Here is an 18,381-nt window from a genome sequence, read left to right as displayed (position 1 = left end):
CGGATATTCAGAGGTTTCCAAACACCAGAAATAAGTAATGTGTAGCCACTTATGTGAGACTTTTTAAAGAAAGAGCCCTTTCTGACGGATGCCCACGATGACGCACAGTTCTTGTAAATACACTTCCAAGATTATCCATTAGAACATTGGCGACGAGCGATCCAACGCAGAGGTTGATGGCAGTTTTCGCAGTCCAGATTGTTTGCATGTAAATAGTGCGGTTTCATGAACTCCATGACGTCTGTTTTATTCGTACCAGCTATAATAGGCTGGAGTGTCTTCTCAAAGAAATGTCCATCCATTTTAATTTAAGGGCAACAAAAAATTGCAATTAATGGGGGAGATTTATCAAGCGGTCTTATAGGAAGAATTGTAAAGAATCTTCAAAAAACGGGACTGCGTGAGGCGCTGCTACTCAATGATGATTCAGTTGTAATGCATAATAATATTTATTGATAAAGGCTACGCGTTTCAATGCCGCACCGGCATCTTCATCAGGCCATATGAATTGCAGTCCAAACACCAGCCCTTTTGGGGGCGTGGCCTAGAGGTGAATGTGAGAGGACGTGTGTGACCGGAGCTCCTGCTGTAATCATCCTTTAAGGTCCATATATCCCGTAAAACTCGGGGAAAATAGCTTCCCTAGGGGCTTACCAGAGTCTGGAGGTGGAGGAGCACGAATACCCGGTCATAATGACGCGCTCTAAGAAGCAGAAGTCGCCGCCAGCGAGTCCCGGGTCCCGCGCTCAAGATGGCGCCGAGGAGAAGGAAGGCCGCAATAGAGGCCTCCGGCAGGAAGTTGTGGAAAAGCTGGAGAGGTTCGCCCGCACGCCGAGAGCAGGGGGGGCGGCTGCACAGCAGCGAAAGTCGGCTGGAGATCAGGCAGCTGGAAGCTCATCATATGGATCCAGGTATTCTCCTTTGGCGGGGGACATGAGAAGTGAGGAGGAGGAGGATGAGGAGGAGATGAGTGGCGCCATGCAGGATCAGCCAGGTGCTGGAGGGAAAAGTGGAGTAAGGAAGGAGGAACCCTCCCTAAAGGACATTTTGGCAGCGGTGAAGCAGAATTCTATGGTCCTTAATACCTTAGCAAGTCAGATGGGTGGATTGAAGGAGGACATTTTGCTGCTCAGGAATGATTTGCAGAAAGTTGCGGAACGCACCACTGCAGTGGAAGGGAGAGTCTCAGACATGGAGGATGCGATTCCTCACATAAAGCAGGATGTACAGGCACATTCGCAGGCAGTGGCGACATTGATGGCTAAGACAGACGATATGGAAAATCGGCTGAGACGAAATAATGTGCGCCTTGTGGGGGTTCCGGAAAGAGTGGAGGGAACGAATCCGGATGACTTCTTTGAAAAGTGGCTGATAGACACATTTGGTAGAGAGGAATTGACCCCTTTATTTGCGGTGGAGAGAGCGCACAGGGTGCCGACCAGACCTGGCCCTCCCGGAAGGCCGCCGAGACCGGTGCTGATAAAGATTCTACATTATAAAGATAGAGACAAGATCCTGAGGAAAGCTAGAGAACGTCAAGACATCTCCTTTAATGGGGTGAAAGTGTCCTTCTTCCCGGACTTCTCTTTGGAAGTACAACGGAAAAGATCACAGTTTATGGATATAAAAAGACGACTAAGGGCATTACAAGTGCAATATTCCATGATGTATCCTGCCCGTTTGAGAGTGGTGGCGCTGGGAACAACTTCCTTTTTTGAGACACCGAGAGAAGCGGTTAGATGGTTGGATAGCCATGAAAGTCAGCTGAGACCGGCAGAGGGACGGCGTTGATCCGGAACAGACCGGCTGGCAAAAGGAGGCTGGGGATGCAGGACTGAACCAGGTGTCGTAGGAAAAATTGCAAGATTTGGCATTTGATTGGACTTGGAGTTGGAGGGCATGGTTGCGGGGACCGCGGAAGACCGGAAGAGGAGGAATGTGTTTATGGACATTGAGGGGTATTGATATGCTGAAGGGATGGTAGTTTATTTGTAAGAAAATGGCAGCGGGAGGGATGGTCAGTTAAGCGGGAAAAGCACATAACGAGTTATGGCATTGTTGAATGTATGGTGGGCGGAGTTGACCTGCCGATGTTTGTTATGGGTAATGGCAGATACGTTCTGTTGCCCCAACCCTTGGAAAGGGGTAGGTTTACGGGGGAGGTTGCAGGGGGGGGAGGGGAGGTTGCAGGGGGGGGAGGGGAGGGAGGGAAAGGAGACCCAGCCGGTCGGATATGTAAAATTAAGAGAACAGGATAGGAGGAGCTGTGATATGTTGAGGGATGATGGGATCAATTAATTGTTTGTCCTGGAATGTACGGGGCCTGCGGGAAGCCAGAAAACGACAGGCGGTATTTGATTTTATTAGAAAACAGGAGTCGAGGGTGATAGGACTACAGGAGACACATATGACTAGGGATTCAGTTTCCATGATGCATAGGGCCTGGGTAGGCCATAGTTTTCATTCTTACCATACTACATATTCAAGGGGGGTGAGTCTTCTCATACATAGGGCAGTGCCATTTGTATGTCACGACTCCTTCCAGGATGGGGAGGGGCGGTATGTGGGGGTACACTGTACATTGTATCATTGGAATTGTGTGTTGGTGGTGTTGTATGTACCCCCTCCGTTTTCTAGTGGATGTATCAAGAAAGTGGTGGAGGAACTGGCTAGGTACCCGGAGGTGCCGTTAATAGTGATGGGGGATTTTAACGCAGTATTGAATACCAATATGGATAAATTTGGCATGACAGGGGGAGGTGTAACAGCTTTTGGCCATCTGGTTGCTGAAATGGGCTGGCGGGACATATGGAGGGATAAACATCCAAATAGCTTTCAGTATTCTTGTGCGTCTTCCACATATCAGTCTTTATCCAGGATAGACTTAATCTTGTGCTCACCGACAGCGGTACCATTTGTAGCTCAGATAGAATACTTGCAAAGAGCGTTATCGGATCATTCTCCTGTGTTAATGAAGGTAGAGACGGAGGAGAGGACAGGGCGGGGGCAAGGGTGTTGGAAACTTAATGCCTTTTGGCTAAAGCTGATAGACAATAAACAAATTTTAGACCTCATAAAGGAGTACTTTCAGTTCAATTCAGGAACGGTACCGCAAGAGATACTGTGGGACGCGATGAAGGCGTGGCTGAGAGGGGTGTTCATCCAGCACATTTCAGCAGTAAAAACACGGTCTAGACAATTAGGAGAAGCACTGTTGGGAAGGGTAGAGGAGACAGAAAGGCTGCATATAATAGATAACACAACAGACACATTGAAGCATTGGGTGGAGGCGCAGCGGTTGTTAAAGCAACATCAGTTGGAGAGGGCAGATAACAAAAGGATGTTTTTAAAACGCCAATATTATGAGGAGGGGGAAACCACTGGACGGTTACTGGCAAGGATGGCGCAGGCTCAGAGGGAGAATAATTACATACACACCATTAAAGGGGAGGGGGGGAGGTTGGAGACTGATACAGGACAGATTTTGAAAGTGTTTCAGCAGTTCTACTCGGATTTGTATGCCTCTAGGGCAGAGCACACGCCTCAGCAGCTGGAAGAGTATATAGGGGAGATAGAATTTCCTAGGTTGGGGGGGGAGGAGAGAGGGACATTGGAGGAGCCAATATCTCTGGAGGAAATACAGGCGGCTATAGGGATACTAGCCAGTGAAAAGGCGCCGGGGCCGGATGGTCTTCCGGTGGAAGTTTTTAAGGAATATGGGGAGGAGCTTGCGCCGCAGTTACTGGCCACTCTTTTAGATAGCTTCAATAGGGGGCGGCTTCCAGAAACAATGTATGAAGCGACTATAGTAGTTCTGCCTAAAGAGGGGAAGGATCCTCAACTCCCGGGCTCTTATAGACCAGTCTCACTGCTGACGGCGGATATTAAAATCATGGCGAAAGTATTGGCGCTTCGACTAGCTAAAGTAGTAGCTGGGGTGGTACACGGAGATCAGGCCGGTTTTATGCCATCCAAATCGACGGCGGTAAATCTGAGGCGGCTGTTTTTGAATCTACAAGTTATGCCGGATAATCGTGGGGGGAGAGCCATAATGTCCTTAGATGCGGCCAAAGCATTCGATTGTGTGGAGTGGAATTATTTGTGGTCAGTTCTGGAAAAAATGGGATTTGGCCCTAATTATATAAAATGGGTAAAATTGTTGTATGTAGCCCCGACAGCAAAGATAAGGGTGAATGGGGTGTTATCGGATCGGTTTGCGCTGGAGCGGGGAACGCGTCAGGGATGTCCATTGTCCCCATTGTTGTTTGCGTTGGCGGTGGAACCCTTGGCGTGTGCAGTGAGACAACATGAACACATTCAGGGGTTGAGATATGGGGGGGTGGAGGAAAGAATTGCATTATACGCAGATGATATGCTGCTATTCATGGCGGATACCGAACGCACATTACCGTTAGTGATGGCCCTAATTAAGCGGTTTGGGAAATATTCAGGACTACTCATTAATTGGTCAAAATCGGCCCTAATGCTCATGGACCCGGGGGATATTCAGAATGGGGAAGAGGAGGTGGAGATACCTGTGGTGAAGGAGTTTAAGTATTTGGGGGTGAGGGTGACGGCGAAAGTACAGGATTATATGTCCCTTAATGTAATGCCACTGTTAACAAAGATAAAAGCCAAAGTAGAGGCGTGGAATAAGTTGCCCCTATCGGCTCTGGGTAGGACAAATTTGATTAAAATGATCCTTATGCCCCAGGTGTTGTATGTCCTACATAACTCACCGGTATGGATCCCCAAATATTGGTTCAGGAGATTGCATAACCTTTTTAGAGACCTAGTATGGAAGAAGGGGGTACCTAGGATTAAACTGGAGAAATTACAGCTGCCAAAGGAGGAGGGGGGCCTGGCTGTTCCTAATGCTTGGGTGTATTATTTAGCTGCCCAATGTCAGCATTTCTGGGGGTGGGAGCAGGAAGAGACATGGGGGTCCAGTGCGCGCATCCTATCATATCTGGGGGGGGGGGAGAACCCGTTGGCAGGACTGGAAGCGCACAGATATAAACAGATGGCGAGTACCAGACCCACTCTGCTTCTCATACATAAGGTGTGGTGGCAGTGCAAGCAATTGCTGGGGATAGGGGAGTGCACTAAATATACACCGCTCTGGAGGAATGCTTATTTGGGGGAATTGGGTAAATTGGAAGGGATGCAGGGGTGGGAGCAGCAAGGCATAATACGGTTGAATCAGTTGTATGAGGGAGACATACTCAAATCTTTTCAGCAAGTAAGGGAGGAGTTTCAACTGGACTCCCGCATGTTTTATCAGTACCTGCAGATTCGGCACGCAGTGCAGACACAAGCGGTCAGTGTGGACCTGACGATGCATGCCGCGGGGGTGTTGGAGCATATTGCAAAGGCAGTATCATCAAAAGGATTAATCTCATTGGTTTATCGCAGGTTGTTGGTGGAACATCTGGGAGATCCTATGGCAACAGTGAAAGCAATATGGGAGAGGGATGTGGGTCCTATTACAACAGACCACTGGGAGGCGGTATTGGCAGCAACATGTACTTTGTCCATTAATGTAGCACAACGAAGATCGCAGTTGTTTCTGATACATAGGGTGTACAGGACCCCGTGGGTGCTGAAACAAATGGGATTAAGAGCGGATGCAAAGTGCCCTAGGTGCCCGGAAGAAAAAGCAGACATCCTTCATATGTTCTGGACATGTGGGAAGCTGGGGAGTCTGTGGACGGAAATATTGGAACTAGTGGGGAGAGTGTTTGAGGTACAGATCCCATGGGATCCGGTAGTAATGCTGCTAGGGTATGTTGGAGATTTGGGGGGAGATAGGATGTCAGGGTTGGCAATTGCTAAAATACTGTATCAAGTTCGGAAAGGAATTGCAAAGCACTGGCTGGATGCGGAGCCACCATCAAAACAAGAAATCATAGGGGCACTTAACTCACAGGTTCTGATGGAGTATAGGATATACTCCAAGAGGGGGTCCAGGGTCAAGTTCGACAAACAATGGGCTAGGTGGATTGATCAATCTGGGTATGCTTCTGTGGAGCTAATGACACTAAGGCAACAAGTGCAGGTATAGGGCCACTGAGGGGAGAGGATTGGAAAAGTGGTACTGAGGAGATCGGCTGGGGGGGATACAGGGGGGAGTTGGGGGGAAGGGAATGTTTGGTTAAATGTAAAGAATTGGGTCTGTTGAAAATTGCTTGTACACTGTATGAGAACGTACAATGACCTGTAATAATGTGGAGTTTTGTTGAATAAACTTGAACTGATTAAAAAAAAAACACCAGCCCTTTTAAATACACCACGCGGGACAAAAACCGCCAATGTAAACAGGGTCAGAGTGCACCAGTGACGTAATCACTGGAGGAAGTTATACTTAAAAATACATCAAAACCTACATTTGTCATACCAAACACATCATTAATTAGAACGAGAAAAGTAAAAGGTTAGAAAAAGCATAAAATATAAAATAGTCACATTTAGTAACAGTTAAAAAAAAATCTGACAAATTCTGTAGTATACATGCCGGTGAGTTAAACATAAGTTCAACCTCAAACAATCATCTGGATGTGCAGAAATTTTCCTATATCACATTTTCAATGTTTTACAGTACTAAACATTTAATTGGAAAGAAAACGAAATTAAAAGAAATAAAAGTAATGAATAAAAAAAGATTAAAACTACTGTCGAACTAAAACCAAGAGGAACTCAACTGGATGAAGAGAACAACCATCATGATGTCTATAATAATAAAAAAAACAATAACCATCCATTTGGATGGTCTTATTGATATTCTCAATAGTAACCATTTGGACATAGTTGCGATGATTCAGGCTTCCAAATACGTCCCCAGTGGAGACTTCCATCATAAATGAGTAAGAATATCAAGCATACAATTTGATGCAAATAAAAGGTAACAGAATATATGAAATACTGAAAATTAAAAGCAAGAAAGAAAGAAGCCACCTAATTGATATATAAATAAATCAACCTTGCCCATAGCAACCAGAGCCGAGCTTTCATTTTACCGGAGCTCATTACCCCTTCAGGATACAGCCGGTTTTGGCCTTCCGGACACATGATTTTTTTAAATCTGACATGTGTCGCTTTATGTGGTAATAACTCTGGAAAGCTTTCACCCATCCAAGAGATTCTGAGATTGTTTTCTCGTGACACATTGTACTTTATGTTAGTGAAAAAAATTGGTCACTAAATTCAATATTTGTGAAAAAGTTCCAATTTTTAGCGAAAATGTGCAAACATTTGCATTTTTCTAAATTTAAATGTATCTACTTGTAAAACAGATAGCAATACCACACAAAATAGTTACATATAAAGTAGACATATGGGAAATGTTATGTTTGCATCGTTTTTTTCACGTCATTTTATTTTTCTAGGAGGTTACAAGGCTTAGAACTTTAGCAGCAATTTCTCATATTTTCAAGAAAGTTTCAAAAGGCTATTTTTTCAGGGACCAGTTCAGTTCTGAAGTGGCTTGGTGGGCCTTATATATTAGAAAGTCCCCATAAATCACCCCATTTTGAAAACTGTACCCCTCAAAGTATTCAAAACAGCATTCAGAAAGTGTTTTAACACTTTAGGCATTTCACAGGAATTAAGGCAAAGTAGAGGTGAAATTTACAAATTACATTTTTTTTGCTGAAATTCATTTGTAATAATTTTTTTTTCTGTAACACAAGATTTTACCAGAGAAATGCAACTTAATATTTGTTGCCCTGATTCTGCAGTTTTTAGAAATATCCCACATGTGGCCCTAGTGTTCTACTGGACTGAAACACAAGCCTCAGAAGCAAAGGAGCACCTCTTGGATTTTGGGGCCTCCTTTTTTTAGGAATATATTTTAGACACCGTATCAGGTTTGAAGAGGTCTTGCGGTGCCCAAACAGTCGAAACCCCCGAAAAGTGACCCCATTTAGGAAACTACACCCCTCAAGGTGTTTCTCTAGGGGTATAGTTAGCATTTTGACCCCAAAGTTCTTTTGCAGAATTTAGTGGAATTAGTCTGTGAAGAGAAAAAGCACCCCAACATTTGTAAAGCAATTTCTCCCGATTACAGCAATACCCCATATGTGGTCATAAACTGATGTTTGGACTCACAACAGTGCTCAGATGGGAAGGAGCGCCTTTTGGATTTGAGCGCAGATTTAGCTGGATTGGTTTTCGGTGCCATGTCATGTTTGCAATGCTCTGGAGGGACCAAAACAGTGGAAACCCTCCAAAAGTGACCCCATTTTGGAAACTAAACCCCTCAAGGAATTTTTCTAGGGGTATAGTTAGCATTTTGACCCCACAGTTTTTTTGTAGAATTTAGTGGAATTAGGCCATGAAAATGAATATCAACATTTTTGTCCACTAAAATGTTGCATTTTTTTATTTTCACAAGGGATAAGAGAGAAAAATCACCCCCAAAATGTATAAAGCAATTTCTCCTGAGTACGGCAATACCCCACATGGTCATAAATGTTTTTTATTAGAAATTAACCTTTGCAGGACTGATCCTTTTTTGCTTTTTCATTTTCGTTTATCACTCTCCACCTTCTAAGAGCCATAACTTTTTTATTTTTCCATCAATAGAGCGATGTGAGTTATAGATTCTATTAACGCCATTTAAAGTACCATATAATGTACTCTGAAACTGAACAAAAATGATTTGCAGGCTGAAATTGGAAAAAACTGATTCCTCTATTGTTTTTGGGGTTTTGTTTTTACGTCTTTCACCGTGCGGTAAAAACGACGATAATAGTTTTATTCTGCATTTCAATATGATTACGGTGATACCAAATTTATATTTTTTTTATATTGTACTACTTTTACAAAGAAAATACTATTTGTTAAAAAAAATAAACAGTTTTGTATCATTACAGTCTGAGAGGTATAACTTTTATTTTTTAGTCGATTGAGCGGTGTGAGGGCTTATTTTTGGTGGGACGAGTTGTACCTTTTTTTTTTTTTTTTTTTTTTTTTAGAGCTGACCAAAAAACAGCGATTTTGGCGGTTTAAATTCTGTACTACGGCGTTCACCGTGCGCAATAAATTACATGGCATACCCGGAGGCCGTTGCCTGGCCTCCGGATGCCATAACAAGCATCAACCTCCACAATTGCATGTGGGATACCGATGTGCTGCAAACCTCCTAAACGCGGCGATCGCAATCGATCGCCGCATTTAAGGTATTAATTGCCAAAATCAGCGGCGATGAGCCACTGATCGGCAACACTGGAGTGTCGGGGACAGCTGACCTCCCGATGCGCACCTTGTCGCCAACAGTGTGCACCGGAAATAACTCAGTAACTATACGTCCTCGTGTAGGAAGTAACCGCCAGCGACGAAGTATAGTTACTGACTCGTGCGGATAGGGGTTAATATATGAAAGCTGTGGGATTACTATGGCCAACAAAGTACATTCTTACTATAAGACAGCTCAATAAATCTCCCCCAATATCAGAGGAAGCAGGGGGACATAAACTTCACTTGATCCCACTCCACAACATTAAAATCGCAAACACCAAGAAGGACAAGCTGTAAGGTTATGCAAATCAAGGAAGTAGAAGGTGTCGCGAAGATCTTCAAATGATCACATTTTCAAGCACCTAGCTCCAATCTGCGGCATGTGGAAGGGGCATAAAAGCCAGATTAAAAGCAAGGTTTCTAGCCACATGAAACCTCAAAAATCGGATGAAGTGTTGTGGAATGATTGTGCGATGCCTCCGGTTAGTCGACGTGACAGTTCTCGCAAACAGAGGGATAGAGTCCTTGAACTGAGAGACCTTTATCACTCCGGAAGATCGCTACGTGCTTATTGCCGAGATTTCAGCACTGTTCAATGTTGCGTGTCCCGTAGGTTGAGAGAACAATAACGAACGGGAATGACGGCAGCAGGTGCGCGGAGACGAACCTCTGCATACATAGATCGACTGATTGGAAGAACGGTGCGTAGAGATCCATTCTGTGCTGCAAGTGAAATTGGACATCACATCGCAAGCCTAGGGCTGTAACCAGTGTCGCCACAAACCATCACAAGGTGTTTGCACGACATTGGGCTACCGTTCAAAAGTTTAGGGTCACTTAGAAATTTCCTTATTTTTGCAAGAAAAGCACAGTTTTTTTTCAATGAAGATAACATTAAATTAATCAGAAATACACTCTATACATTGTTAATGTGCTAAAGGACTATTCTAGCTGCAAACGTCTGGTTTTGAATGCAATATCTACATAGGTGTATAGAGGCCCATTTCCAGCAACCATCACTCCAGTGTTCTAATGGTACATTGTGTTTGCTAACTGTGTTAGAAGGCTAATGGATGATTAGAAAACACTTGAAAACCCATTATGTTAGCACCGCTGTAAACAGTTTTGCTGTTTAGAGGAGCTATAAAACTGACCTTCCTTTGAGCTAGTTGAGAATCTGGAGCATTACATTTGTGGGTTCAATTAAACTCTCAAAATGGCTAGAAAAAGAGAGCTTTCATGTAAAACTCGACAGTCTATACTTGTTCTTAGAACTGAAGGCTATTCCATGCGAGAAATTGCCAAGAAACTGAAGATTTCCTACAACGGTGTGTACTACTCCCTTCAGAGGACAGCACACACAGGCTCTAACCAGAGTAGAAAGAGAAGTGGGAGGCCCCGCTGCACAACTGAGCAACAAGACAAGTACATTAGAGTCTCTAGTTTGAGAAATAGACGCCTCACAGGTCCTCAACTGGCAGCTTCATTAAATAGTACCCGCAAAACGCCAGTGTCAATGTCTACAGTGAAGAGGTGACTCCGGGATGCTGGCCTTCAGGGCAGAGTGGCAAAGAAAAAGCCATATCTGAGACTGGCTAATAAAAGGCAAAGATTAATATGGGCAAAAAGCACACAGACATTGGACAGAGGAAGATTGGAAAAAAGTGTTATGGACAGACGAATCGAAGTTTGAGGTGTTTGGATCACACAGAAGAACATTTGTGAGACGCAGAACAACTGAAAAGATGCTGGAAGAGTGCCTGACGCCATCTGTCAAGCATGGTGGAGGTAATGTGATTGTCTGGGGTTGCTTTGGTGCTGGTAAAGTGGGAGATTTGTACAAGGTAAAAGGGATTTTGAATAAGGAAGGCTATCACTCTATTTTGCAACGCCATGCCATACCCTGTGGACAGCGCTTGATTGGAGCCAATTTCATCCTACAACAGGACAATGACCCAAAGCACACCTCCAAATTATGCAAGAACTATTTAGGGAAAAAGCAGGCAGCTGGTATTCTATCTGTAATGGAGTGGCCAGCGCAGTCACCAGATCTCAACCCCATAGAGCTGTTGTCGGAGCAGCTTGACCATATGGTATGCAAGAAGTGCCCATCAAGCCAATCCAACTTGTGGGAGGGCCTTCTGGAAGATTGGGGTGAAATTTCTCCCGATTACCTCAGCAAATTAACAGCTAGAATGCCAAAGGTCTGCAATGCTGTAATTGCTGCAAATGGAGCATTCTTTGACAAAAGCAAAGTTTGAAGGAGAAAATTATTATTTCAAATAAAAATCATTATTTCTAACCTGGTCAATGTCTTGACTATATTTTCTAGTCATTTTGCAACTCATTTGATAAATATAAGTGTGAGTTTTCATGGAAAACACAAAATTTTCTGGGTGACCCCAAACTTTTGAACGGTATTGTATATATAACTTTATCGTCCACCCTCAAATTAAGCCTTCTGGCACGGGCTTATACTATTGCTTATCTATTGAACGCCCAATAGCCACTTAGGGCTGATATCTACTCAGAATAAAGAAAAATACATTTATATAGTAGATGGACTGTTAGTTTCCAGAATCACCAGAACTGATTTGTTTTAGGAGTTGCATTTCTGCTGTAAAATTAAATATCAAAGTCTTATCATTGACTCAATACCAGCCATTGGAGTTTTAGGTTACATATCCACAGGCTTTATGCCAATTCTCTAATTGCAATGAAATACATAGAAGAATAGGAAATTCCTAGAACTACAATAAGATCAGGACCCAAGCCAGAGGAGAACATTAGCAGATTATTAACAGAAGGTAATAAAATCTAAGGAACATTCACATTTCCTAGATCTGATAATGTTTACTTTTTGGTTAAAAACAAACTGAACTGGATCAATATTAATGAGGGCTGTTTTAACTAACTTAGGCTTCGTTCACATCTGCGCCAGGGCTCAGTTCCCGACGGAACGTCTGAGCTTTCCGGTCGGAATGGAGCCCTGACTGACACAAACAGAAACCATAGGTTTCTGTTTAACACCATTCATTTCAATGGTGACGGATCTGGTGCTAATGGTTTCCGTTTGTCTCAGTTGTGCGAGGGTTCCGTCGTTTAGACAGAATCAATAGCGTAGTCGACTACGCTATTGATTCCGTCAAAACAATGGAATGTGAATGAAGCCTAAGTAACATTTTTTTTTATAATACTGCAACTTGTTTTACATAGGACTGCCAATATATACAGGTTCTCTGTCACACATCATAGGATACAGTGTCCAGAGCTGGTAGGGTAAAGAGGGAGTATACTGTATCTGATGGCCAGTTTCTTTCTAAGTGTGGCCACCTTTATATTCATTAAGTTATTTAAAGTGCACCACCAGTCCTCTGAAATGGGCTACCCCGGACAATCAGATTAGTTCCCAAAATCAACAGATTTAGGCGTTCCCTGAAAACACATTTTTATGTTCTCAGGTCCTAGTTGGCATTCAGTTGGTATAATTCTGTCCACATTAACCTGGGCGAGTGACTAACTGGTCAGACCATAAGCAAATCCGATTTATTTTCAATATATTATGCTATAATTGTTTTGAGATATCAGAAGTTGAAGTTACAGGTCTGGTATAAGAAGAGTTACTTTACAACCACTTTCTCCCCATGTACCAGAGAAGCTTAGGATATGTTCACACGGCAGCCTCCGTTACGGCTGAAATTACGGAGCTGTTTTCAGGAGAAAACAGCTCCGGCATTTCAGACGTAATGGCAAGTGCAGGCGCTTTTCGCTGCGTCCATTACGGACGTAATTGGAGCTGTTTTTCCATGGTGTCAATGGAAAACGGCTCCAATTACGTCTCAAGAAGTGACAGGCACTTCTTTGACGCGGGGGTCTTTTTTACGCGCCGTCTTTTGACAGCGGCGCGTAAAAAAAATCACTGTCGGCACAGAATGGGCAGATGTTTGCCGGCGCATTGGAGCCGTATTTTCGGACGTAATTCGAGGTTAAAACGCCCGAATTACGTCCGTAAATAGGGTGTGTGAACCCAGCCTTAGTGTTAAACACAGACAAGAAAATGGAAAATAGCTCTGAATCGTTAATATGAGGCTAAGTGTCCCTAACCTAAGGTGTGGGAGCTCAAGAAAAAGAAGTTGTGTCATGGGGACAAAAGGAAAGTAGTGCAACTGGCATGCGGCTTGTAGGTTCAACTTTCAATAACACAGTAAAAACACAGGCTAACGGTATCACTAGTGCCCCATGACAACACTTACGGTGTGGTCATACAAATATTGTGTGGATCCACATACATCTGCATACCTATACACACACATTACCACTATTGAAGCCAGGTGGCATGTTAACACTGATATGACTAGAGGCTGCATACGTGGGAGTTGAGACTTAAAGCATTATTTAAATTTATAAGAATTTAGCTAATAAAACAACTTTTGCTAAATTTTAAATTTACACTATAGGCATATATTACATCTGGAACGTCTCTTAAGATGAAAATGATGGATGCTTCTCAATTCCTAAAAAAAGTAATTAGTACATACAGACTAAGGGCAGATTCAGACGAACGTTGCGTTTTTGCGCATGCAAATAACGCGGCGTTTTGAACGCGCAAAAAACATTTGACAGCTGCGTGTGTCATCCGTGTATGATGCGCGGCTGCGTGATTTTCGCGCAGCCGCCATCATAGAGATGAGGCTAGTCGACGCCCGTCACTGTCCAAGGTGCTGAAAGAGCTAACTGATCGGCAGTAACTCTTTCAGCACCCTCGACAGTGAATGCCGAACACAATATCGAGAAACCTGTTAAAAAAAAGAAAAAGTTCGTACTTACCGAGAACTTCCCTCCCGGCCGTTGCCTTGGTGACGCGTCCTTGGTGATGCGCCTCTCTTGACATCGGGCCCCACCTCCCTGGATGACGCGGCAGTCCATGTGACCGCTGCAGCCTGTGCTTGGCCTGTGATTGGCTGGAGCTGTCACTTGGACTGAATTGTCATCCCGGGAGGTCAGACTGGAGGAAGAAGCCGGGAGTTATCGGTAAGTCAGAACTTTGTTTTTTTTTTTACAGGTTCATGTATATTGGGATCGGAAGTCACTGTCCATGGTGCTGAAACAGTTTAACTCTTTCAGCAACCTGGACAGTGACTATCTCCTGACGTCGCGTACCGGAAATTTTTTTGCCGGGTTCGGCCAAAACGAGTTCGGCCGAACCCGGTGAAGTTCGGTTCGGTTGTCCGGGTTCGCTCATATCAAAGACACTCCGTTTGGATGTTTGGAAACAGAAAAGCACGTGGTGCTTTTCTGTTTACATTCATCCTTTTGACAGCTTGTGCGCTGCTTGTCGGTTCGCACAGAAGTGCTTCCGTGCGACCTGCGTGGTTTTCACGCACCCATTGACTTCAATGGGTGCGTGATGCGCGAAATACGCGGAGATATTGAACCTGACGCGTTTTGTACGCAGCGAACAAACGCTGCGCAAAAATCACGCACTGTTTGAACTGCCCCATTGACTTCTATAGGGCTGTGCGTGGCGCGCGAAAAAAATGCGGCCTGCACGCACGAAAATCACGCTCGTGTGAATCCCCCCTAAGGGTGAAAAATCTGTGCCTGCTCCATATGACTCAGACTCATACAGAAACTTTCTTGATTGTATTTCGGTTAACAGAATAAAACTAGTGTCATGTTTCATCGCATGCCATACACGGGAGAATATCTCGGTACATACAGCTCTCATTGGAGCCTGTAGGACAGCACATAGAAGCCGTGCAGTTTCAGATTAGGAAGTCGTACCGCCTCCATGTACATAATAGCATTGGATTTTCCCAACTAAGTATACTTAAATAACACATACAATTTCATCAGATTGACAAAAAAAAAAGGTCTAAGAGAACCTGTGATGTCTAACATGCTGTCCAGTCTGTGGGAAGCATGTTCTAGAGCAGGAGGAGTGAAACAATTGCATATATACATTTTTCTGGGAAATATTTCAGTATAATTTATTTTATTAATTACCCTGCTTAGTCTGGGATTAGTGGGCGGTTCTATTCAGTTTCTGACAACCTTCCCTCTGCGAGTGTACATATAGAAATAACGGTGGATCACTGAGTAGGACCGCCCACTGGACTCCTAAATCCAGAATGAGCAGGGATCAAATCAATTAAAATCAATAAATGACAATTATACTGAATAATTTCTCATAAAACTGCTATATAACACGCTGGCCACAGAGTGGACACTATGTCTAATGTGAATGGTTATCTTTCATTTTAAAAGGGTGTGTTTATCTTTAATTACCATTTTATATTTTATAAACAGATATAACCTAAACATAAAAAATGTTTAATCACATCATAATAAAGAGTTTTCACAGTTTCTGGTTGGTATTGGAAACAGGCAGTAAGCCCTTATTCACACGACAGGGTTTCCCGGCCTGGTGACGGCCGTTCACAAAACGGCCGTCACCCGGCTGCAGTAGGAACAATAGACCCCTAATGGGGCTATTCACACGACTGATTTTTTGACGGCCCGGGAAACCTGGCCGTCAAAAAATGGGACATGTCCTATTTTCGGCCGCTTACCCAGCTGCCCGGCTCCCATAGAAGTCTATGGGGCCGGGTAATACACGGCCATCACCGGAATGTGTCCCGAGTGATGGCCATGTACTCCGTCGCTCGCTCCCTCCTCACATCGCAGAGTGCATGTAAGGAGGAGGAGTTTATGCCATGGCTGTACGCTGGAGGTAAGTATATACACTGTGTGGCAGGGCTGGGGTGTACAGCAGGTGGAAGGGAGCACTGCGCTGGCTCCCTTCCCCTGCTGGTTTTAAAAGCGCCCTGGCCCAACGACACCTTCCATGGCCGATGGCGCCGCTAGCAGCTGCTGCGGCTGCTACTACTGTAGCGATGCCACTATAGCAGAGCAGGGAGGTATCTCCCTGCTATGCTATATGCTAGCCCCACTTTAGCTCCCTGAAGGAGCGGAATCCCCTGTGTTCGGTGATTCCGCTCCTGGACAGAGCGCTTGATGTCTCTGTCCATATCTGGGCAGTGACATCAGGGGAAACTCCTGAAGCGGAATCCCCGAACACTCTGTGACCGGGGATTCCACACCAGGCGAAGCCAGTAACGTTCAGTGTCCATAAATGGACACAGACGACAGGGGCTTTTCCTGAAGTGGAATCACCGGCCACATGGGGATTCCCCTTCAGGAGTTGCCCCTGATGTCACTGTCCAGATATGCCCGGCCCAGAACGGAAGCAAACTGGCCGGGAAAAAACGGCCGATTTTATCGGCCGACACTCGGGCTCGGGCGGGACCCTGTCGTGTGAATAAGGCATTAAGGCTGATCACGGACAATCCCCTAACAATTTGGCTAAGCTCCTATATTGCAGTGGGACAGTTGTGTTTTCCTACATCAGACTACTAAACAATGCCTGGTATAAAGATGACACTTTCCAGAATGCACCAGACAAAAGCTCTGTGGAGACATTGAGCCAGACACAGAGAGTTCAGCTATAAAACTTGCAAAATTGTGAGTCTGTAACTTAAGATTAGTACAAGATAAGTAATGCAATTTATTTACAATGTCACTAAACTCTTTATATAGATTAGTTCTAAAAGTAAACGGTAACATTTCAACCATATGGCTTTCTCTCAAGAAGTGGATCAATAAAACAGAAGGAAAGAGGTTAAATTTCACAATATCTGGGACAGATGCATAAACTCCTCAGCTACTGTCTATTCCCGTTGTCCATCTTTTCATGATATATGAAGCACATATCCACACCCTCAGATATGCTTTCCCCTTGTTTGGTTTGTGCCTCTCTCCGACACACCCTGTAAAATTACTCCCATTGTATACCGGTGTTCTTTCCCATCCACCTCTCCCCTTCTTTGAATTTGTATTCCTACTTTTGTGAGCTGTCTGTCTGCATTAGGTTGAAGGTACAACACGTGGGCACAATACACTACGGATAGTTTGTAACACATACGGAGAGAAAAAAAAAAAAAAAGAGAAACAAGTATCTCCTCCCAACTGTAATGGATACGAGGTAGGGAGACGACAGGTGAGCCCTAATCTACCCGCAACTCAGTCCCTGCCTACTTGCACGGCCCGTCCTAAGTGACGGCGTACAACTGGGCGACGGTCCCTACGCTCAGTAAGTGAAAGACAGACAACACGGGACAAGGGCACACAGAAGCAAGGGGAAGTTAGGGCAGTTGGCCACGGAAAACCGTGAGCAACAGGCAGTGGTGAACGAGCCGAATCAAACCAGGAGAGTACGTAGTAGCAAAACAGAGCAGGAGAATAGTCAGGCAAGCCAGGGTCAAAAGTTACAGCGGTCAATGAGGTAAATAGCAGGAACAGCAGAGCCAGAAAACAAGAGAATCACAGGCAAGGAACATGCTGCAAGTGAGGGTATAAATAGACCAAGGGCGGGAGCTAGAACCGTCAGGCCAGGCTGTGATAGGTTCTCCTTCTCCTCAGCCTGCAAGCCTGAGTGGTAACAGATTGCGTCATTCTAGCAGACCTTGGAGCTGACGAAGGCGGATTTACCCTGGGCGTCGACACAGAACCTGTGTCAGGCAAACCCTTTACACCAACTTGTTTGGGATGGGATACTTAAAGAGGCTCTGTCACCAGATTATAAGTGCCCTATCTCCTACATAATCTTATCGGCGCTGTAATGTAGATAACAATAGTGGTTTTTATTTTGAAAAACGATCATTTTTGAGCAAGTTATGAGCAATTTTAGATTTATGATAGTTTCTTAATAGACAACTGGGCGTGTTTTTACTTTTGACCAAGTGGGCGTTGTGCAGAGGAGTGTATGACGCTGACTAATTAGTGACCAATCAGCGTCATACACTTCTCATTGTTCCAGCCCAGCTACTTTCACTGCACAATCACGCTGGAGCAATGAGAAGTGTATGACGCTGATTGGTCACTGATTGGTCAGCGTCATACACTCCTCTGCACAACACCCACTTGGTCAAAAGTAAAAACACTCCCAGTTGTCTATTAAGAAACTAATCAGCATAAATCCAAAATTGCTCATAACTTGCTCAAAAATGATCGTTTTTCAAAATAAAAAACACTGTTGTTATCTACATTACAGCACCTATCAGATTATGTAGGAGATAGGGCACT

The 18,381-nt window shown here is 44.3% G+C and overlaps 1 protein-coding gene across 2 annotated transcripts in view; it reads right to left on the bottom strand.

Moving 5' to 3' along the window:
* Positions 1 to 18,381, bottom strand: part of ARMC2 (armadillo repeat containing 2) — a 107,119-nt gene that overhangs the window by 35,692 nt on the left and 53,046 nt on the right. The window lies entirely within an intron of this gene.

The sequence above is a fragment of the Rhinoderma darwinii genome, chromosome 4 (genome assembly GCF_050947455.1).
Source record: "Rhinoderma darwinii isolate aRhiDar2 chromosome 4, aRhiDar2.hap1, whole genome shotgun sequence".
In the NCBI taxonomy this organism is placed as follows: Eukaryota; Metazoa; Chordata; class Amphibia; order Anura; family Rhinodermatidae; genus Rhinoderma; species Rhinoderma darwinii.
This window is presented reverse-complemented; position numbering and strand designations above follow the sequence as displayed.